This window comes from Rattus norvegicus, chromosome 8, assembly GCF_036323735.1.
Source record: "Rattus norvegicus strain BN/NHsdMcwi chromosome 8, GRCr8, whole genome shotgun sequence".
Lineage (NCBI taxonomy): Eukaryota > Metazoa > Chordata > Mammalia > Rodentia > Muridae > Rattus > Rattus norvegicus.
In genome coordinates, this window is record NC_086026.1 from 56,116,427 (window position 1) to 56,139,998 (window position 23,572).

Here is a 23,572-nt window from a genome sequence, read left to right on the forward strand (position 1 = left end):
TTGGCCTCTCTAAAGTTCTTTTTCATGTTGAGATGTGTGTTAGTTTCTTTTCAGGGTGGACTTATTTGGGTCATTGTTGGAGAGATTTGCCTCCATTGTTCCTTGGCTTCGTGTGCCATGGTGACAGGGGCTTGTGGTGGAAGCTGATCTTCACCTCTTAGCAGGCAGGAAGTAGAAAACTTGAGACAGGAAATGGGGGCAATTATGACCTGCAAGGCCTGCCTTTGGTGATCTACTTCCTCCAGCGAGGCTCCACCTCCTCAAGGTTGCACAGTTTCTCAAGTATCAACGTTATCTGTGGACATTTCATACTGAAATCATAACCAGATGAGACCTGTCTCTGTCTCTGACACTTCCTCGTGACAGCATCTGCCTCTCCTCTCCAACTTTTCATTCCTATCAGTAGCATTACTGTTTTTTTTGCAAGTTCCAATTCATTCATTCATTCATTCATTCATTCATTCATTCATTCATTCAATATATTGGTGTCTGTCCATTGATGTTATATTAAATGTTGAAGGCAGATGTCAAAATAAAAAAATGCCTAACTCTCAAATAATTTAGAATTAAATGAGATAGCAAACAACCAGATAAAATATGCAGTTTAAATTTTGGCTGGCTGGTAAATGTACAAAATACCTGGAGAGTAGTGAATCAGTGTGCATACATGGGTACACGTGTGCATGCATGCGTGTGCATGAGCACGTGTGTGTGTGTGTGTGTGTGTGAAACCTGTTTCTTTATCTCCTGGTGTACCCTCACATCTGCCTTCATACCCCCTTGAGATCATTCTGAGTGTTCCTTTCCTTTCTGTTCTTGCTCTTGTGGAAGGCTGGAGAAGGTTGGAACTCAAGATGGCTGCTGGTGATCTTCCAGAGGGCTGTGGTGGGAGGAGTCAAGTGTTGCCTGGATCACGGAAATCGTATACAACTATAGCTGAACACTGTTGGAAAGCCGTGATGATTTCCAACATGACAATAAACAGCCTGAGCATGTCCCAAGTTCAGACAGGGTAGAGTCCTCCCTGTACAGCAAAGCACCTTCTCTATTCCATACTCTGTAGGAACACCCCAGGTCAAGCACAGTCTTTGAGTCGCAGTAGCCTCTCTCTTCCTGGAGCAGCACTCATTGTATTCCTCGCTGCTTCATGTTGGCTGTGATTCCTCACCTGACTGTAGTATGGTTCTGAGGTGGGAATCGAATTTTCATATGTGGTGTTGCTCCCAGCCTCCCCAACCTGGGCTGCTGCAGGTGGGGGCTCATAATTGATGCTGACAGGCCAGCATTCCAGGTGAATATGAAGCATCTCTAGTGCCACCAAATCTTTCTTGTTAGAAACACTTTTGCCATGCTGGTGAGATACTTGTCCTAAAGTCTTTGAGAGGCAGTGGGGAGGGCAGAATGTGGGCACCCTTTCTTCCCCGACATTTGGCTCTGTCCTGTATTGTAGCAATATACCCCGGGGGTCTACCTTCAATGCAATCCAGTGAAAATGTCTATAGTTCTAGGACAGGAATGGAATTAAGCTGAGGACACTCTGTTAAAGCTGTCTTCAAAGAGATGATATCTAGGGAAGAACCTTTCTGTAGGCAGAGAAGTTTGGGAGTTCCTGGCAGGGAGATAGGAACTCCATGAGAAGACCCTAGAGTGACAGAGAACTAAAAAATTGTCATTCCACAGGTATGACTCTCTACAATGAGAGCACAGGAGGACAAGAATGTTCTAGGGCAGGAATAGAGAAACCTGAGGGAGAAACTGTGAGAAGTTGCTCCTGGTAACAGGAATGGCTACTATCAGCTTCCCAGGAAAACTCCAGGGGCTGAAGAAGACGGAGATGAGGTCTGTCAGGGGTGGGTCATGAAGTGAGTTAGGCTGAGTGTCCACCCAGTGGCATACAGACCTTGTAACAGCAACAACAACAAAAAAACCCCTGCATGTTTCACAAAAGCTGTGGTGACAATAGCAAGGAGGGTGGCATGCACAGGAGCAGGCAGAGATCAGAAAACTAGCAAGGAACACTCAGGATAAGGATTGCTTTGAGAAGGTGGGAAGCCACCCTTACTAGGGATTCACCATTGTCAAAAGTGGCCACTCATCCTTTCTAAGGTGGTGGAGCAAGACATCCCAGCCGGTAGGGCTAGTGCTATTGTCAACTTAAGACAACTGAGGGCCACCTGGGAAGAGTCTCAGAGAGGTCTGTCTATATTGGATTGATCGATGGGCCTGTATGGTGTGGTGTGTGTGTGTGTGTGTGTGTGTGTGTGTGTGTGTGTGTGTGTGTGTGCGTGCCTGTGTGTGTTGATTATCTTAATTGATGTGGGAAGATACAATTCAGATGTAGAAAGTGCTCTCTGGCATTTTGCTTGCTTGTCTTTTGTTCTCATTGGTGAGCTCACCTACCCTGTTGCTCCTTCTGCTGACTTCTTTGCTCACATAAGAACAAGCTTCTCTGGGCTTTCAACTGAAGACCAACAGTTCTCTCGGAATTCCCCCCAGACAATCAAGTCCTATTTTAACACGATTGATGATCCTACTGGTTCTATTTCTTGCTTTAGAGAATGCTGACTGATATGCTAGCAAAGAAGAGTTGTGACCCAAACTTCAAAATCCAGGAAGCAAAGACGTCCACATCCCACTCTCCCACTAGACCTCACTGGGATGAAGAAGCAGGATAGAAAAGGTGACCCTGGGGTCAGATAGACCAATAATTTGCTCTATGCTAGTTGTGCAAACCTGACAGTCAGTCAGCTACCCTGAGACTCAATTTATTTATCTTAAAAATAGACTCAAATTGTATTTGGATGACAGTATTGTTTCGAGGGTGAAATGAAGCCTGTGGAACACTGAGCATAATGCCTAGAATAAGGCGATTCCTCACTAAGGGTGAGCCATTGTGCACATTACTGAGGATTAGTTGAGAAGAAGAACGTTTGTTGTTGTGGAGGGTCCTTTTTCTTCGGAGGCTGGAGGAGATGGGGAATATGGAATGGTAGTGGGAGGGCTAACTGAGAGAAAACCTGTTAAGCAGCACAGGCCTCATGAATACCTAGGAGCTGAACATAGTTCAGTTGAGAACTTGTGCTTGAAGTATCTTTGAGAAGCTCACATGCTGGAAACCACGTTTACAATAAGGAGGTCAATTCTTATGTGCTAATGTTACTTGGACCTTGTATTGTGGTTGCTGCTTTTGAAGAGTTTATTTTATTTTTCTTGGTGTGTGTGTGTGTGTGTGTGTGTGTGTGTGTGTGTGTGTGTGCAATGCCTGTAGAATCCAGAAAAGGGCATCAGATGCCTTGGAGCCAAACTTACAGGCAGTTGTGAGTGCTGACAAGCAAACACAAGAACAGCAAAGTACTCTTAGCTGCCGAGCCATCTCTTCAGCCCCCTTGGTGTGGTTCGAGGGGAAAATGTTTCCATAGCCACATGTGTTTGGCATTTGATCTCCAGCTGGGCTTGTGTTTGGGAAGTTTAGGGGGGCCCTTAGGAGATGGAGCTTTGCTGGAAGAAGTGGGTCACTGGGCATGGGACTCACTCCCTACTCATCAACAAGAAAGTTAACTTACGGAGAGCTGGCTCTAGGGATGTAGTTGAGATTTGATGAGGTCATGAGGGTGAGGTCCTGGTGATCGCATTAGTGGCTTTTGTAGAAGAAAAAGGAGAAGAAAATAACCCATGCCTTCTCACTACTCTGCCCCTGGCCATGCTAGGATGTTTCAGATGAGTCTTCATTAGATGCCAGGCAGCGTTGGCACCATGTTTAGGCTTTCAGCCCCCAGAAACATAGCAAAAGAAACTTATTCTCTTTTCCAGAAAAAAGCAAGCAACCACAATAAACGCACATTTGTTCTAAAGCAGTGACAGATAAGGAGAAAGCTCTTCTTGTCATAATGACAGCAAATAAACACTGAGAGAATGTGGAGTTATTTTAAAAAATAAAATCACAAGTTTGCCAACATTCTAATAAAAGTTATTAAGGTACAGGATCATCCACAGGCACTACATCTAAAAAGGGCATGTATGAGGAGCCACAGTATCATTGTGTGTCAGCACAATATCAAAGTTTCTCATAAAATCATAACTGCAAAGGGAGAAATAGTGACGGGACAATGGAGAAAGTAGCCTCTTTTCTGCGTGATGGAAATTAACACCAATAACAAGGACCATTCGGAGCATCCGAGCTTAGTACCCAGGAATGCATCACTTAATAGTGTTCTCACTCACGCCACACAATCCAAATCTACCCACAAGGAAACATCAGGAAACTCCAGTGAAGCCGATCTAGTCTTCAGACACATTAATAATACAAAAGACTGGAAAGGGCAGAGGAATTGCTCCACGTTAGCATCGTGACAGTACGATCTACCACCCTGGACTGGATACTGTCTCTGAGAAATTACCAGCAGAGCAAAGGAAATCGGAACAGAGAATGCAGATCAGAGGAAAGTGCCGTCTGAACGGGAGACTGTGTGCTTGCTCTTGTGAAGCGCGTGTATAGTATTAAAGCACAGAGGGCTGGGTATCTGTGCTATCTCTCAAATGGGCTAAATAAAAAGGTATATATCAAGAAATAGAAAGTTATAAAGCAAGCACAGGAATCATCATCACAAAAGAAGAGAACACGTGTAGCAATGAATGTTTTTTTTTTCTTGTCTTTTATTTAATTTTCTCCCAAACAAGCATGTCCACACTGACATGTAAGTGTGTACTTCTGGAGTCTGAAAACTTTCAGAGCTACCCATATCCTCCACGTAAGGCAAGCAGCGAAAATGTTCTTTAGGGGTTGGTTGTCAACATATGTATAAAGGGTTATGTCTTTCCGAGGAAGGGTAGTACTACAGCTTCCAGAGTTTTCTATATGTATGCACAAACTTCCGCACTCATGTGTAATTGTATCTTTTTGATGGTGATAGTCCCTGAGTTTTTGTCATTTCCATATTTACTTTGCTAAAACTTGTGCTTGGCTTTAATGCAGATATTGTACTTTCTCTTCATACCTTCTCTCTGGAGTAAAAATACTCAGATATGTGTATAAAATGAGAGGCATGAAGGTTTAAGTCCTAGGCTGACCTAAAGTTAATCAACCCAGCTTTTAATGGGTCTGTGATACTCTGATTGGGTTCAATTGTAAATTCCTTATTAAACGTCTATTATTTCTAAGTCTTCAAGGCTCCAGTATTTTGTTACAGTTTTAAACAACTCCAACCCCCCCAAAACAAACAAATAAACAATAACAAAAACACATGAAGATACAAAGATATCACATGTTGCAGAGTTTTCTTACCTGTATTATCTGAAAGATGATGTCTGTGTGTCCTCTGAAAGATGATTTCTGTGTGTCCTCATGATCCAGAACAACCTAGAGCAAGAAAGAAGAGGCTGAATTTTACTGGCTGTCGCCCTGACCCTGTACGTTGTATCTGCAAATTTTTGTTTATTTTTGTTTGTTTCACACGCATACAGGTGTGTGTCAGTGGTCAAAGACCAGAAGAGGGTATCAGATCCACCAAAGCTGTAGTTACAGTCATTGGGGCTCACTTGATATGTGTGCTGGGGACTGAATTCCAGTCTTCTGTAGAAGGAGCAAGTGCTCTTAACGATTGAGCGATTTCTTGAGCCCCTAGACCTTATTATTTTGAGGCAACAAAAAACACCCTAAAGCAGTGTCTGTGTGTGTGTGTGTGTGTGTGTGTGTGTGTGTGTGTTTGTGTGTGTGCATGAGTGTGCATACGTGTGTGCGTGTGTGTTTGTGTGTGTGTGCATGAGTATGCATGTGTGCGCGCATGTGCATGCGTGTGTGTCTTGTGCATGTTTGTAATCTCAGCACTTTGCAGGTGGAGGCAAGAAGCTAGGCTCTTCCTCAGCGGCACAGCAAGTCTGAGGCCAATTTGTGCTACAGTGAGACCTTGTATTAAAACACACGTGTGTGCATGCACATGTATGCACACACATACATACACACTCAAGGTCCTGAGTTACTTAGGCCCTGTTCTGTGTCAGCTGTCCCCTCCTCTCTCTCACAGGGTGGCTATTGTTACTGGGAGGTAAAGGGGGTCTTTCAAGGAAGCCCTTCCATAGTTACCTTCTAAAGAGGAGCCTGAAGTGATGGGTGAGCTGTTGCTTGGGCCACCTACAAACTTGATTTCCTCACCTACCTGGCAATGTCTCCTCCAAGAACCTTGGGACAGGATGGAAGACCTCAAGCCCCAGGCTTATCCCCCTTAGCCCAGCGTTGACTCTCACAATGTTGGTGTCCTTTGGTTCCTGGTGTGAGGTGACCATGACTACTCTCTTCCTTTTTTGCTCCCTCTCCTGTTCATTACCTCATAATACATCTTCACTGAGAACTCACTATGTGTTAGGCACCAAATCAAATCTCACCTTACACCCCTGGGACAGAAAATGCCCCATTCATGAGCAGAAGTCAAACCTGTTGTCCAAGGTCATATGCTAACCAGCAGAGTCAAGACTTAGATGTCTCTTCCTTAAGACCAGCAAGTTTCAATGAGGCTCAGGGATGCCCAGGTTTTCTGGATTCTTTATAGAGCTCTGTGAGAGCAAAGCCATCTTAATGATCTAATTGCTCCCCTCCACTGTGTTGACTCTGGGGGTGATAAGATAAAAAATTAGCATTTTACTAATGTGGGTAACCCTTGGGAACCCCAGACCAGAGAGCCTCTTCTGTGGTTTTCACGCAGAAAAACTCTATTTTTACTTGAGAATGTCCTGATGAAGTCTGGAGACATTGCTCAGAGGTTAAAGTACTTGCCCTACAAGCATGAAGGCTGAGTCTACTTAAACACCAGGTGGGCATGACAGCATGCTTATAGATCTGGCCTCAAACAATGGAGGTAGGGGCCCCAGAACAATCTGACTAGTGTTATTAGACACATAAGCAAGATCTGAGCTTGACTTCAAGATTGGCCTCAATGATAAAAGATTGACCTAGGCTGATTTCCAACATAAATCTTTTGCATCCACATGTATGTGCACATGTGGGCATACATCCATATACATGAGAAACATGTATATGTGTATGTGTGTGTGTATGTGTGTGTATACGTATATATACACATTTGTACATGTATACCACAGACACACATATATAATGGAAAAATAATTATTTTCTCATGAGAAGAAAAAATTACCAACTGTATTAAATCTCCACTCTCCAGTGCCTATCCATCTAATGGCTTATTCAATAAAATGAGAGGTATGCACACTAATTTATGCTAAATATGTTGGTCTTGAGAAAAAGCACACATGTGAATGTTTGAGTCGTGAGTTGAGCCAACCCCTTTCTTCATAAAATATCCTTTATTTGAAAAAGTGGCTGGTAGACAAATGATGATTGTCTGGACTGGGGTATGAGGAAAACATTTTCTTGCAGATGAACAGAGCGAGGCTGTCGCTTCAAGGAAAGCAATCGGCAGCATTTGTTGTCGTTGCGAACCTTCACGTTTTCAAGCCTATTAGGATTTGGGAAATTTGTATGCATACTGTATCAGTCATGGTCTAGCCAGGAGAGAGAAAGCACCTAGCAATTTGAATAGGGAAGATTTTATAGAAGGAATGAACTATTTCCAAAAATGAAAGAGAACAAAGAACACCTTAAGAGTAAGGGAAACTATCCAAGGGAGGGGGGGTTGGAGCGCGGCTCCCTCTGTGAGGCTCAGACCATCCGTGGAGAAGATTGCATGTCAGCCTGCTGTATAACAGGGGGCTACCTTTGGCCAAAGCCCATCCACATGCAGTGGGCCCAAACTGGCTGGAGGGGGATTGTGTTGCATCTGTGGAAGCTCTTTCGATGGGGCATGCTGGTCATCCTGAAAAACATGCTGTGGCACCCTCAGAGACCCCCAAGAAGCCCCTGCCTATAGTTTTTTGGGCTGTCCCCAGCGAGACGCTGCTGTGAGGTTGTGTGGAGTTTCCCAGAAAAGCCTTCTTATGGGAAAGTTCGTGGTGGGGTGTCCCAGCTAGTACGAGATCACCACTTTGTATAATGTGGTGGAGGAACAAGCAAGATCACTGGAGTCAGAAGAAAACCCTTTCCTTCCTCAGTGTCCTTCCAAGAGTGCCTCTGGGTAAAACTGCTACCTGGCATGGGAGAAGCATTCCTGGACCACAAGCAGGAATGCAGGCCATAAAGGAGGGCAGCAACCATTTGGTATAGCCTTCAGACCTCTGCTTTGCCCGCTCAGCCTCTGAACACTCTCTCTGTCTCTCTGTCTCTGTCTCTCTCTGTCTCTCTGCCTCTCTCTGTCTCTGTCTCTGTCTCTGTCTCTGTCTCTCTCTCCCTCCCTCCCTCCCTCCCTCCCTCCCTCCCTCCAAATAAGGTGTGGCTAACCTTTGAGCAAGTGAAACTCACATCCCTTTCCCACACAAGGCAATGAGGAACCTCCCAATTATTATAGTCATTGCCGGCTATCGGAATGTCTCCTTAAATTTAGCCACAGTATCACTGAATAATTTATAAACACTAAATTATGAAGCTGCTCTCCAACAGCTTATATATAGAATGAGCATGAAGGTTTGTTCTCAGCAGCCTGCCACCTACTCGTGGCTAGCCTCTCTTGGCACTTGTCTTAGTTAGGTTTCTATTACTATGATGATGATTATGACCAAAGGCAGCTTGGGGAGGAAAGGGTTTATTTCATCTTACATTTTCAAGTAACTGTCTGACACAGAAGGAAGTCAGGGTAGGAACTCAAAGCGGGAACCTGGAGGCAGCAACTGAAGCAGAAGCCATGGAGGAACATTACTTACAGGTGTGCTCTCCATGCCTTGCTCAACCGGCTTTCTCATACCACCCAGCACAATGTGTCCAGAGGAGGCACTGCCCCCAGTGAGCTGGTCCTCCCACATCAATTATTAATCAAAAAAAAATGCCTTATAGAGTTGTGTACACGTTAATCTTATGGAGACATTTTCTCAATTAAGATTTGCTCTTCCCAGATATTTGTGTCGAGGTTTATATGAAACCTTGACAAAACCCACCGTCTTCCTAAAAGGGTGCAAACCAAGGAGCCTTACTTACTTGGTGAAGCATTTTTCTTGTGGGTAGAGTCCTCAGAAGGTGGCTACCTGGGAAGCTTTGTGGGTTGTCCATCTGGTTTACTCTGCCTTTAGCAGCACCTCTGAAGTCAGCTGTATGAAGATGAAGACACTGCATAGATGTCACAAGCATCTCCAACAGGAACTTCCTGTTTTCCACCTCTCCATGTGCCAGACTCAGCCCATTGACTGTGGTTCAGCTTTGGTCCAAAGCTTTCTAGTGGACTTCTCTGCTACCCAGTGGGTAAAACCTTATCTCTTGTGAGGCCTGAGTCTCAGAGGCACAGGCCCTGAGCATCCTACTACTTGAAGATTGTTGGTGAGATCAGAAGTGATATTAGCAAACGCGATTTTCCAATACCGAACCATGAAATATGTCACCGTTTGCAAAATAAGTGCAGCACAGGTAACCAATATTTCCAGGTGATCAATTCATGATGTAAAATTCCATCAAAAAATAGGACGGATCAATGGATTTTAATGTAACAGCATATTAAAAGGTTTCCAAGCTGTAACTCAATTTAAGAAACTGCCATTTGTTGAGTGTCACTATAATTTCCATGAAAGCCCACACTTAACGGAACGCAATCAAAGCAAATACTCCTCACTTTTCTAACTCCGTGTCTGTGTAAGGCCATGTTGAATTCTTATACTCGCACAAAACAATATCATAACAGACTATGTAAATATCACTATAGACATTGAGTTAATCTCTACTAAGACAAACACGGAAGAGATTTTTGAAATTGGAAAACTCAGCATCCTGGGCATTGTGGTGCAGCAGTCCGCTTGGGGGAAGGAGGCAAAAGGACCAAGGCCAGCCTTGGGCTAGTAAGCAGGGTTCAAAACTGGCCTGGGCCATATAATGCTTTGTCCCAAAACAAGTGAAGGAACAAAAAAGAGAAAGTAAAATCAGGTGGCTGTTCTTGCTAATTTTGTTTTGAGAACTAAAAAAATAAATTCTTATATTCACATGTATTTTATTATGTTTGAATAAAGTAATACATACTAAAGTATTTAAAGCTTTTCCCAGTCTTAAGATTCTACGATACAGTAAACACAGATAGATATAATCTCCATAAACACAAGCTCTTTGGAGCCTAAACAATTTTTAAGAGGTAAGGAGATTCTAGGACCATATTCCTGGGAGTCACTGTTTTAGGCCAGAGAAACATTTCTTCCCAAATTGAGGCCTCTGAACAGGATTGTGAACAGCAGGGAATGTCTTGTGGTCTATGCTCTGTGAGGATCTATTTGTGTTTAGAAATTTATAACTATTTGCATTTAGGCATCTAGAGATGCTTGAGGAAAACTCACGGTTCCTTGTTGTTACCCTGTGCATCTCGCACTAGCATTTTTGCTATGGTTCATGTCATGTGCACCTGGGCTTTGGAGCACTAGTGAAGGGTCAGTTTCTGTTCCTGTGTGTGTGTGTGTGTGTGTGTGTGTGTGTGTGTGTGTTTGTACATTTGCATGTGTGTATACTGGTGACGAAGATGAGCCGGTATGGTGTGTGTACATATGCATGCATGCCTCTGTGTGTGCATGTCTCTCTCTCCCTCTTCCTGTCCTTCTCCCCCTTCCTCACTCCTCCTTCCCCTTCCCTCCCCTTCCTCATATATATATATACATATATATATACATATATATATATATATACATATATATATATGGCAGTTGAAGTCAAGTCAACCTTGTGTGTCATTTCTCAGGTGCCACCCAAGCTGGTCTTTGAGACAGGGTCACCGAGACCTCACCAAGTAGACGAGGCTGCCTGGTCAGCACTCCTTAGAGTTATGCTGCCTCTCCTTCCTCTGTGCAGGGATTACAGGTACATGCCATCGCCTCTGGCTTTGTTTTAATGTGGGTTCTGGGGATCAAACCCAGGCCTTCTCGCTTGTAAGGCAAACACTTTACCAACTGAGCCAGCTTCCCAACTTCTTCCCATTGCTTAGAAAAAGTTTGCGCTGAGAGAAAGAATCCTTGCTGACCTTGTAAGAAGCATCAGCAGGACTGGGGAAACCACTGTAATGCTGCCTAATGCGAGCATCAGAACCAGTGCATGCTGTTCCCCCCCACCCCCGTTTCTCTTGGCTCCTCATGGACTGAACCAACTACTGATGCTCTTTACTCCTTCTGTCTTAGAGCCTGCTGTTTTCCCCTTTCCCCAGTTGGCTGTAGCATCCATGGACTTCATGATAGGCTCTGTGGATGTCAGAGATGCCCTTTATGTAAGAGGAATGAACAAAGATACCCCCTCCCCTTAGCTCTTTCAGACAGGCACACATAATATTTCAAGATGCCGAGTATGGGGCTGACAAGATGATGGCTTAACAGGGAAGGGGCTTGCCTTCAAACTAGAAGACCTGGATTTGATTCCTGGACCCCATGTGGCAGAAGGAGAAAACCAACACTCACAAGCTGTCTCGGATTGCCACAGGAGTACACACACAATAAAATATAATAAACTTTGCTTAAAAAAAGAGATGCCAAGCCCACTCACTAGAAGTGTAGAAGTTTGAGAACCTAGCATCTAAATTGTGGTGACAGACTGGGCCAGCCATGCCTTTGGAAGACTCTTTGCCACTTCTGTTATACATCTTTGAGACATGCTCTGTTGAGCAGTGATGGAGATGTCCGCAGTCTTGTTTCTATTATTGGGACAGACACTACAATGTCATTGATACCTCCTAAGATTCTGCAGAACCACATAAACCAAGATCTTCCTGCAAGGGGCTGAAATTTGTAGCTCAGTGGTCAAGTACTTGCTGGTTAAAGCCCTGGTGTTTGACCTCACACTATCTCTCACAAAAAAAGTCTGCAAGAAGATGGATCACCCAAACTCTGGGGGAGAGGGAAAAGTTTCTTCCACTGTATATTACCTAAGTGATGGATGCCTGCCTCGAGTGTCAGCTTCCTCTGAGAGTAGCCCCACTGTGTAGCTTCTGTCCTAGGTCTCAATATGATATGGGCTTTGCCTCTGTGCCCCTGGCAGGATGACCAGCTCAGCAGAGAGGAGCCCAGAAAGAGGAAGCCTCTTCAGTCACCTTTGAGATAAAAAGAAAAAAAATAAGAAAGAAGGAGAAAGAGAGAGAGAGAGAGAGAGAGAGAGAGAGAGAGAGAGAGAGAGAGAGGAGAAAATCAAAGACTAATCCTAAAGCCTGCCTTTAATCTTGGAGTCTCCAGACCTAGTTTCCCTTTCATCTAGGACTTCCAAGTTAGCTAGTTATTTTATGGGTCGTGAAGCCACAAGGCGGAGAGGGGGTGGTAAGGGTAGTGGTGGGGAGATTAAATTAATGAGCAGGTAAGAAGGTTTATTATTTGTCTGATCCTTCCTCCCTTCTTGCTAATTTCTCTGAGCCAATTTGGGAGGCAGAGCCTATCATGTTTGACAGACTATTGTATCCACAGTTTTTCTGAAGCCATTTATCTGAAGGATATTAAACATCCAATTTACAAAGACATTATAGCATTGCGAGGCAGATGTGTGTGCACATGCATAAATGGTAAAAAAAATGTGTGTGAGAGAGAGGGAGAGGGAGAGGGATGGAGGGAGGGAAGGAGAGAGAGAGAGAGAGAGACAGAGAGAGAGAGAGAGAGAGAGAGAGAGAGAGAGAGGGAGGGAGGAGAGAGATAAGGATACATACCAAGTGGGCCTGTGTTCACATCCTCAACTCACATTACGTGTCAACTGTTATAGGTTTTTGAAGAGGTCTGAAGTCATTTAGCAAGTTATTTCAAGAAGTCATGGGTCTTAGCAGAAAACATACCCCAGACAATAGTAGACATGCTTATAAAATATATCTCACCCCTTGGGTTCCTGAATATTTATTGCAGCTAGGTTCACTGGTGGTAGAAACGGGCTACTCAAACCCGATATTTGGTTCATTGGCTGTCTGGTCATGTCGCCTCCACTTGTCTATGCCTGTGTGACAGGGCACAGGAGCAAGAATACCAAGAAGAGGAGGCCCAATTGTCTGAATGAGTAAGAGACTTAGCAGGTACTGAGATCCCTGTGATTTTCTCTGGTGGCCCCTCTTCTGGAGTAGGCATCTGACAGCCCCCTGGCAGCAGAACAGTTGGTGACACCAGGCTTGTTCTCTACCCAGGTTCCAGCTACATCAGTTCTGCAGACCATCATGAGACCCCACTCCCAGGAGCCATCTGCCCTCTACGTTTTCTCCCAGGAGTTCCCATAACATTGACTTTCTTCTGGAAGTCTGAACTCCCGTTAGAGCTGTGGGAGATGGTGCTGCTACTGTGGTTTGATTCTGAAATAACAAACCTCATCAGAAAGGTGAACACATTGCTCTATTAGCAAAGTTTCTGGCTTTCAAGCATGAAGACCTGAGTTTGCTCCCCAGAGCCCACACACAAAGCTAGAGATGGTGGTTTATGCTTGCAATCCTAGCACTGGGAAGGTGGAGACAGGCAGATCCTTGGAACTTACTGGCCAGACTGGCTAGCCTCCTTGGCAAGCTCTAGGCAGGGAGTACCTGTATCAATAAACAAGGTGAGTGGTACCTGAGAGATAACACAGAAGGTTGATTTCTGACATTCACATATACAAGCACTTATAAGGCACACGCACACATGAACAAAAACAGAGGTGAACAATGGCTATGTCCTGATGAATCTAGATGAGGCAATAGCTCCTACCTGTCACCACTAGACCTGACCATTTGGTCAGGAGGCTCCCCCTGGCAACCTTCCACAGGAGGTCATTGCCCCACACCATGCCTTTGTCCTAGAGTTCTCCGTATCTTGGTTAGGGTTCTTTCCCTGCCCACTGTCATCCTGTGCCAACTATAAGTGAAGAAAATGCCAATGGCTTTGGCTGGGATAGAAGTCAGACATCCCAGTCAGTTGGACCTACCCTCACCCCCTTCAGTGCTACCTGCTACAGTCGGGTTCAATTATGGTCTTTTATCATTCAAGTCTGTTAAGAATCTATTTTTTTTTTCCTTGCGATCAAAACTTCTCGTCTTCCCTGGGACTTAAAATACTGTCCTTGAACCAAGACAGGGCCCTTGTGCATTAAACACACTCTCAACTTCAAAGCCTTGTGTGTGGTGCTGCTGAGGGTCCCCGGGGATTGTCAATGTGAGACGTATGTTTGTTATAGTACAAAGAGAATCTTGCTTCATGGTGGAGCTGATCTGAAGGGTAGGGGCGATGCAGGGGATTTGTATCTGTCTCCAAAGGAAAGAATGATTGGGGGAGGAGAGGTCTAAACTCCAGGCAAATTCGGCATCAGCAGCCTCTTTTTCATGGAGGTTCACAGACTCTAAAGGCAGCTAGGGCATGGATGGCAACATGAGCCTTCCCCCACCTCCCAAAAGACTCCACTCTGATTAATCATAATGTGTCATTGCTTCTTCATTGCTTTGGCTGGGTAGCGTGTCTGTTTCATTGCCTGTTGCTGTAATAAGATACCTTGACACAAGTAACTTAGAGCCTATTTTAGCTCACACTTCCAGGTTATGGTCCCATCACATAGGGATGGGTGGCAGGGACAGGAAGTAGCTGGTCATGCTCATGATCAAAAGAAGGGAGAAATGAATCGTCAAGTGCTAATTCTCAGTCCATTTCCTCATTTTTCATACAACCCCGGATCCAAACCCAGAGAGCGATGCCACCCACTTCAGGCTTCTCCCACCAATTGACATAGTCTAGACAGTCTTAGACAGACACACCCATTATTTGGCCAACCAAATCTAGATACTTTCTCATTGATACTCCCTTCCCCCGTGATTGTTGACAATTATAACTAACCACCTAGCAGGTAAATACCACCTGTAATTGTCTAATGCAGAAACATAGGCTCACAGAGGTTGGATTGCAAGTCTATGCTGCCCAGGTAATATTAGACTCAAGTTCTTCCTTCTTACAAGGTGGCCAGTAGATCTCACAGCTGTAGTGATTGATAGCCGTGGCTGAGAGACTGAGCTGTGTGGAGAAAGGCTGCAGGGTGGTATCTGGACCCAGGAGGGAGGAAGGCTGTGTTTGATGTGCCTATCGGTTACTTACCGTTGCTGTGACCAGACTCCAGACATAAGTGGCTGGTGGAAAGGGACAGTTTATTTTAGTTCACAGGTCATAGGGAGCAGGAAATGGAGGCAGTGGCTTTCTTTCTGCGGCAGTGAGAGCTGGTAGGTGAAGCCTGCTCACTCCTTGTCAGTGACTGGACGGGAAGTAGATGGAGCTATAATCCTCAGGGTCTACCCTCAGTGGTATACTCAAGCCAGCTCAACCTCACTCTCTAATGGTTTTACATCTTCTCAATCTAGGGGGACCTTCTGGCCACCAAGTCTTCAAACACATGAGCCTGGGGGGCATTTCATACTCAAACTGTAACAATGTGGAAGGCCAACATAATTTTCATCCCAAAATTGGTCACCTGAAAGGGTAGAGGGGACAAGGCCGATGGTCATAACTGAATAAAAGCATAACTCAAGACTGCAGGAAATTTGGTCACTCGCTTAAATCATAGTGTATGGTCTGGGTAGCCACAGTAGGTGACAGAGATAGCCAGTCTGTAATGAACTTGTCAAGTCTGACTTTATTTTGTGCTCTCTACTGGGGCTTCTCTTCTTATCTTACTTCCAAGGAAGCAGACAAGGACAGCCTTTTAGGCTCTTCCAAGAACTAAAAACAACAAACTAAAAGAAAACAAAATGGAGGGCTGGTTAGATGGCTGAGTGGGTTCAAGTCACTGACACCAGACTGGTGACCTGAGCTCAAGCCTCAGAACCTACATGCTAGAAGGAGAAAACCAACTCCCTTGAGTTGTCCTCTGACCTCCACATTCATGGTGTGGTACATGCTTGTGGCAAAGCATGTACAAACACACATATACGCAACACACAGGAGCACACACATACACACACAAAGAAAGAAAGAAAGAAAGAAAGAAAGAGAGAGAGAGAGAAATAAATAAATAAATAAATAAATAAATAAATAAATAAATAAATATTTGGTTACAAAGCAGAACTTCATGAGACCACAGTCAAGGTCATAAGATGCCTTGCTTACCTATGCTCCTAAATGCCTACTCTACCTCTCCCCTGGAGGAAGAACAGCCAACTAATGAAATCAAGGGAGGGGGTCAGTGCAAGTTGCTTCACACCCCCTCACCCCAGGTGAGGAGAGCTCAACATGTTCAAAATTCACATATGCCCAGGGCTAGAATTCACTACCCAAGCCCATTTCAGCTCTTGACTCTGCTAGCTCAGTGGCCTCCTGACTCCTAACTGCTTCTGCTCTTGTCCCACCATCCTGCTGTTGTTCCCAGGGTTATTGGAAGGGTATTTTTGAAATCTAAATCTAATGACACCACTTTGTGAAAAGCTTCCTAAAAGTCCTCATTGGGGCTTCCGCATATAAAGCTGTTAGGATCATGGATTCTTAGACTTCTACAATCTCTTTCCACTCCTTCTTTCAGACTCCACTCGCGCTGTGCCTGATTGTCTACTATTCTCTGAATACATCGACAGCAGAATCACCAAGCTTTGTACATCTCTCTGTTCAAGCTGCCCCTTGCTACTACTGTCTCCTCTCTCACTTCTTTTTCTGTCACCAGTGCCTTTACCCTTAAAAGCTCAGAGCTCATGACAGGCCTCCCTCACCCCTCATCCCCAGGCTGAATTACGTCCTTCATTCATGTGCCATGCTGTCACTTACGGTGTGAATGCCTGCTAATAGCTTATTTCTCCTATCAGAGAGAAGGCAGAGAGGTAGGGTTTAAACTGGGCTTGCTTACAGTTCAAACTGCACCTGAGATTGGAGCAGATAACTGAATGGCACTGACTCCTGAACAGAACTCTGTTCTTCTAAAATGTGGTCAGGCCACCACAGCGTGGCTTCCAGAGACCTTGTTCATAAGAGAACCATGGAGGGGTTTGAAGAAGAATTAGCTAAAGGAGGTTGAATAGATCTTCAGTTTGCCTGTTGGCTTCTGGGGACCCACTTTACATAGTAGCCAGAGGTTAATACCAGGGTAAAGTGTGGCTGTAGACATACTTCATGGCCCAACCCACTTGTTAAGTGGAAAATAGGGACCCCAGGAGAACATTCAGGCAAAGCCTGCCTCCTCTTCCCGTTCACCTGCTCTATTCTGGATCTTGTGCCTCCTCTGCTCACAAACCACCTGGCCTTCTTTGCCTTCTGCCAGCAACATTGTGCTGGCCTCTCATTTCCTTCTGTGACCCTGGTCTTGCCCTCCGATGAAGCACCAGGAACCTGCCCTTACCCCAACTCTGACTTTCTCTTCTTAGTCTCCTTGGTAATCTGAACTTGGTAACACACCTTCCCTGTCCCCAGACAGCAATGTGCCCTGTCACAGAGGGGTTGGGTGGTAGCAGAGATGTTGTAGCCTTGCCCTGACACTGAGATAGGAAGTTCAATGGCTAGCTACCCCAGCCTCCTGCAGAACCGCTTAACCACCAGACCCCGACTGATGGAGGGGTTTGCGTGTTCCTCTTCCCTGGGCTCCCATTGGCCCCTTGCCGTAAAACTATTTGTCTGCCTTTCTCCTCTTTTCCCTTTGCTTATTTTGGCAGCCCAATTAGTGCCTTGCAGATAGTTTCTTGAGTCTGAGCAGTCCTCCCAACTGACCTTTGCCCTCCGGACTTCCTCTTCCTGTCCTTGTAGGAATGTTTGACAGGCTGCTCTCCACTCGTCTTCAGGCAGGCTGATATGCTCAGAGACCCTCTTCCAGATGAAAAGCAGGTTAATTAAGGCAGATTTTCTAGCTTGTTCTTAAAAAGGGAAAAACAAAAGAGAGAGAGAACAGGTATCTCAGTTAATCGTTCCTAATTGTTTCTTTCCTCAAAAATCTTTAGTGTAAAACAGCCTAATTGAGCACTTCCTGCTCTGGCATTGAAGAAAACAGCTCAGCTGTACCAACCAGGACCAATGAAAGGACTCGATCCACTCAAGACCCAGTCTACTGGCTCTCTCATGGTGGAAGGTTTCCCTCGCTTGGACCATGTCACGGAATGGTAGTGGACACTATGCTGTTTGAATATCAGTTGCTTGGCTCATGCTAAGGTGAGGGGGTCTGGGCTCGTTGCAGCCTGAAGCTTCAGTTTGCATTGGTGTCAGCTGATGCCACTGATGAGTCTCCCTCTGAGCCCAACCTCCCCTCTGCCTGGTCTTGCCCTTCTTTTAACATGCTAATTCAGCTCAGGGTCTACTTGCCCAGGAACCAGAATAACAATGGTCCTCTATGGTGTTGCCATATTATCTTTTCAAGTCTTCACCTCTATGTTCACCATGTACAATAATATACCTGGTACCCAAAGGGGCAAGGTAGGTGGGGTTTAATGCAAGGAGATTATTTTCTGACAACAGGCTCAGGCTTTCATTTCCTTCATCTCCACATGTTTCTCATGTATCATTCTTACAAAATGATACCCACCTATCAACCCATGCATCTACCTATTTAACATCCATCCATCATCCATCCATCCATCCATCCATCCATCCATCCATCCATCCCCTTATCTAGACTAGATACTGCTGGCCCCACCCAAATCCCCTTTATTGACTGAAAAGGTCCACCCTTCATCCAGCTGCCATTAACTGTTGACTTAAAACACTCGAGACTACTTTTCTAGAGATTTACCATTGACCAAAGGGGAGCTGCTTTCCTTGGAGGCTATGAGCCTCTTGGTTCTTCCCTGATGGTGGACCTCTACTGATGATTTGCTAGTATGTGGGTAAAAGGGCAGCACTCTTGCTGAAGGCAAGACACACACTGAGCTACACAGGAGAATGAGACTGGGGCTTGAAGAAGTGCCCTCAGCCCGCAGTTCTGCTTTCACATTTGCAGTCTACAATGACCATAAATGCAAGCGTGTAGACCCAAAAGGAAAATGGGCACCAAGTCATGCAGCCCAGGGCTAGGTTGGATGATCCCCTTACTGGAGTGGAGTACTGGTGGACTCTTAGAGTTGGACCGCTGTGTTGATGGAAACCTTCCCTTAGTGGACCTAGAAGAGGATGAAGTAGCCACCTCCATGCCTAGAAAAGCTGGAACTATGACTGTGCTAGAGCATGCAGGGAAAGTTTACCATCTTGGGGCTTCAACAGCACAGATTTATTTTCACACTGCTAGGGGTTGGGAGTCCAAGGTCAAGGCGTTCTCCAGCTTGGCTTCTTCTGTGGTCACTCACTGTCCTTGAGTTGCATGCCAGCCACCTCCATTTCTCTATGTCCTCACAGCCTCTTCTCAGTGCACGGACTTTCCTTTATCTCTGTCTCTCTCCTTATAAGATCAGCAGTCATTTTGAATGAAGGTTCACCCTTGTTTTACCTTAACTACCCCCTTTAAAGTTTCATCTTCAAATACAGTCACACTGGAGTCAGGGTATCATTGTCTAACTTTGGGGGGAGAAGCACAATTGAGTCTATTATAGGAGACTGCAGAAGGGGAAAGGGGTTGTGAGGATTGGGTGATTTTTGAGCTAAGTGGCATTGATTTGTTGAAGAGGGAAAATGGCAGGCCTGAAGTTATAATTAACAATTTAAAGTAAGGTGTCAGCATTTAGAAAGAACCTCCATGTCTGTAGCCAGAGCAGGCAGGAGGAAAGCCAATCCTGGATTTCATTGTCAAAGTGACAGAACTTTGGAAAAACTGACTTCTCAGCCTGGGCTGCCCACACTGTAAGTAAGCAATGAAAGGCCAAGTGTGGACCCTTGCACTTGTGTTGGGGTATCTGCATGGTGTACTATGAAGACATGGGGTCCTCTGCATGCACAAGATCATGTGCAAGTCTTTCAATTGGTGTAACAGCCCCCATAATTGCTCTCTGAGTTGGGGACTGTTTCCACCTCCCCTCCTGGACACCAGAGCATACATTGATGAGTCAAAGCTCATCTGAGCCAGACTGGGGAATTCCTGGGTCTGTTAAGGGATTAGCGGATTGTAGCCAAAGCTGTAGGACCTGGCTACACTGCAGGAGAGCCAGGAACCAAGAGTGGATCTGAGCTGGAGGGAGGCCAGAATATAAAGCTGGGTATGGAGAGCTTTGTCAACACAAGGCAATCTCTCATGACACAAAATGCAGCACCCTGGCAGGAACCCCAAGTTTGATTTCTAAGACCCTCCTGAGATACCTCTCAGAAGCTTGGCTAAAACAACAGCCCATATGAAACCAAATGATTACCAGCATGGTTGTGGGAAATAAAGGAGAAAGACATTGGGGGGCTCAAGTGGGTTCCTAAGGATGCTCTTACATAGCCCCAACAGGTATGCTAGCTGCCTGCCTCTCCCATGAGCTCTGGAGACCTCTGCTTATTGGGGTGATGAAGGAGGACTAGTGAAAGGCACCCACATCACCAGAGGGCTCAGGAGGATGGCTAATGGAGTTCCTATGGTTGAGTTAACCAAACCCCATAATGGCTGATGCCAGCTAGTAATGCACACAATTATTGTTATAGCCAGCAATGACTGTTAGGAGAGACTGGGTGGTAGGGATTTCTGGGTGGTGGTGCTTCTAGAAGCAAAAAAGACAGATAGGCAACCAGTAAGGTCAGAGAAGGCCAAACCCACCCTTTCCAACAGTCACAACTCCTTGCTTGGTTTCCATACTTAAGGCTATTTTCACACCCAGAACTCATGTTGAAGGTGAGGTCACATTCCTTTGAAAAATTCTTTATTCTTTGGGAGATATGTGACTCTACATCCCTCCCCATGCCTCTCAAATGACCTATACTTATTTGCACAGCCAGTTTCTGAAATATTGGAATCCCCATAGTCTGTTTTAAGGTCTGTTGGAGGCAAGGTCTGACTTGACACTGACAGTTGGGTGCACAAAGCATGGTTATGACACCTGTCATGGATACTCTTGACTGCCAGTCTGATTACCTCTTGAATTAACTAAAACCGAAGTGGCTGGTTGTACCTTTGAGGAGATTTATATGGACTGAATCATTTTTGGTGGGAAGACTCATCCTTAATCTGGGTCTTTTGAGATGGGAAGATCCACCTTACCTGTGGGCCATCCCTTCCAGTGGCAGCCTATGGAAAGAACGTGAAAGGAGGAAGCATTGGCTTTATGTTGCTTGTTCTTACTCTCACTGGCAGGCTCACTTCTTCTGTCTTAAGCCTGCTTCCCTAGGATGCCAGTGTACAGTGAACGGCAGCTGAGCTACCTAGACACATAGACCGGACAGGACCCTCCATCAGGGGAGAGCCATTGTTGAACTAGTCGGACCACAGCCTGCATAACCTGTAAGTCACTCTGATATATAGTACTATATATTAGATAGTATATAAATTCAACTCTGGTGAAGGACTTGTGGTGGAGAGTGTCACAGAGATGCAAGCATACGTGGGAGGAGGGATCGCTCACACCTCAAAACCAGAATCTAGGGAGATCAGCAGGGCCAGGTTCCAGCTGTCAAATACTCTGCTGAGAACCAATCAGAATGTCACCAATAGAATATTAATCCCTTCTCATTGGTGCATCGCTCCCAACAGTGCAGTTAATCTGGTAGCATCAATCCAGGGAGACATGCTGCAGTCTACCCTGGCCCATATATCCATTCATTCTATCAGTTCTGTTTCTCTAGAGAACCCTAACTAATATTACAACACCCTTCTTAGAGAGGTCAGAAATGCCCAGCTAATTTGCCTCGTGGATTTCAAAAAGACCCACCTGTTGTGTATTTCCCTGGTTATTGACATATAATTGGGATGGGGATATTTAGTAAGACATTAGTACTTTGACCTATAAAATAAAAACTAGTGATTACAATAAGGCCCTGAATATTTTCCTCCCGCTACCAGATCAGAAATTTGACGTTCTATTCCAGGGAGGGTGACAAAAATCAATGATATCCTGACTAACTGAAAAAATACTGAGGTCAGCAGTGCTCCCTGGTGTTAGTCAGTGCTAGTGGTTCCTGCACACATCACCAGTCTGACCTCTGCAAAGTCCAGATAGGGGCTCCTGGTAGATGACTGGGCTGCTGCAAAGCTGACCCAGTCAGAGTTCTCGTTGCAGCCGCTACTGTTCCAGTCATCACAGATTCACTAGAGTTGATTAACATAGCCTTGGGTAAATGCTATGCTTCTATTGATCTGGTGAATGCATTTTCTTAGCCCATCAGCAAGAAAGATAAAACATGGCTTGCATTAATATGGAGTAGCTGACAATATACACCCACCGTCTGGTCTCAGGGAGAATGTTAATTCTTAGTTCCTAATGCAATCTGAAGTGTCCTAGACTCTTTGGACATCTTACAAAGAGGCATGAGAATGTTCTCCTGGATTGATGCTATCATGTTAATTAGGCCAATGAGAAGGGACTAATACATTGTTGGTGACATCCTGATTGGTTCTCAGCAGCAGAGTATGGGAAGGCTGAATCCTGGCCCGGCCAGTCTCTCTGGATTCCAGTTTTGAGGTGTGAGTAAGCCCTCCTCCCACATAGGCTCCCTTCTTTGTGACACCTTCCACCATAACTTCTTCACCAGAATCAAGGCAGTGGTGGCACCGTGACCTCCAGAATCTAGAGCTAACTCAACATCCTTTGTAAATAAGTCTTCCTGGGGTATTTATTAGAGAGTGAAAGACAGACTAGCAGAGCTCACATAGAAATTGTGACCAAGGCTGGAGAGATGGCTCAGTGGTCAAATGTACTGACTGCTCTCCCAAAGGTCTCGAGTTCAATTCCCAGCAACCACATGGTGGGCTCACAGCCATCTGTAATAGGATCTAATGCCCTTTTTAGGTGTGTCTGAAGACAGCAACACTGTACTCATTCATACATTACAAAAAAAATTGTTACCTATCAAAGATCCAGAGACGCTATGCCTAAATGGAATACAGTTAGGGGGACAAGCAACTGACACAGGGCTATGCCAAAGGTGTATGTTGCTGTAAAAATAAAAATGGATCTGCAGCTACTGGTACCTGTGCCTTCCCACTCTACATGCTCTGGCTGTCTCTCTGCCTGCGCCTTTCTCACACTGTCCCCTTGGCAGGTTGTTACCATGCCTGACACACACATCTGTTCCGCGGGCTGTTCTAGGGTGGCACCACACCACGCTAGCCTTAAGCATTCTGTAGTCGCCCTTTGCTCACATCACCTGTAGCCCGGTAAAATCAAAATTCTAGACACTTGTAATTTATCAATCAGATTTATATGTTAAAGTCTCAATCCACAATACATCCACACAATAAATCCTCTGCTAATTAATAACGATATAAACCGCCCACCTAGACAAGATAAAGTTGACCTAGTCCACCTGGGTCTGGATCATCCTGCTCCGTTGTCTCCATCTTGATTCTCCCACTTCTCCTCCTCCCTCCTTCCTAGACTTTTTCCCTGCCTACCCTTCCTTCCCATCCAATGATAGGCTTCACCATATCCTGGACCTTCCTTGCTGCATAATGACATCATCCTACAGGTGTTGTGATGCAGACCGTGGTGGTGCCTGACCCAATCTGAGTTTTGCCAACTTGACTTGATAAATTACAGGTCCTGATAACCTCTAAGAGCTGAGCTCA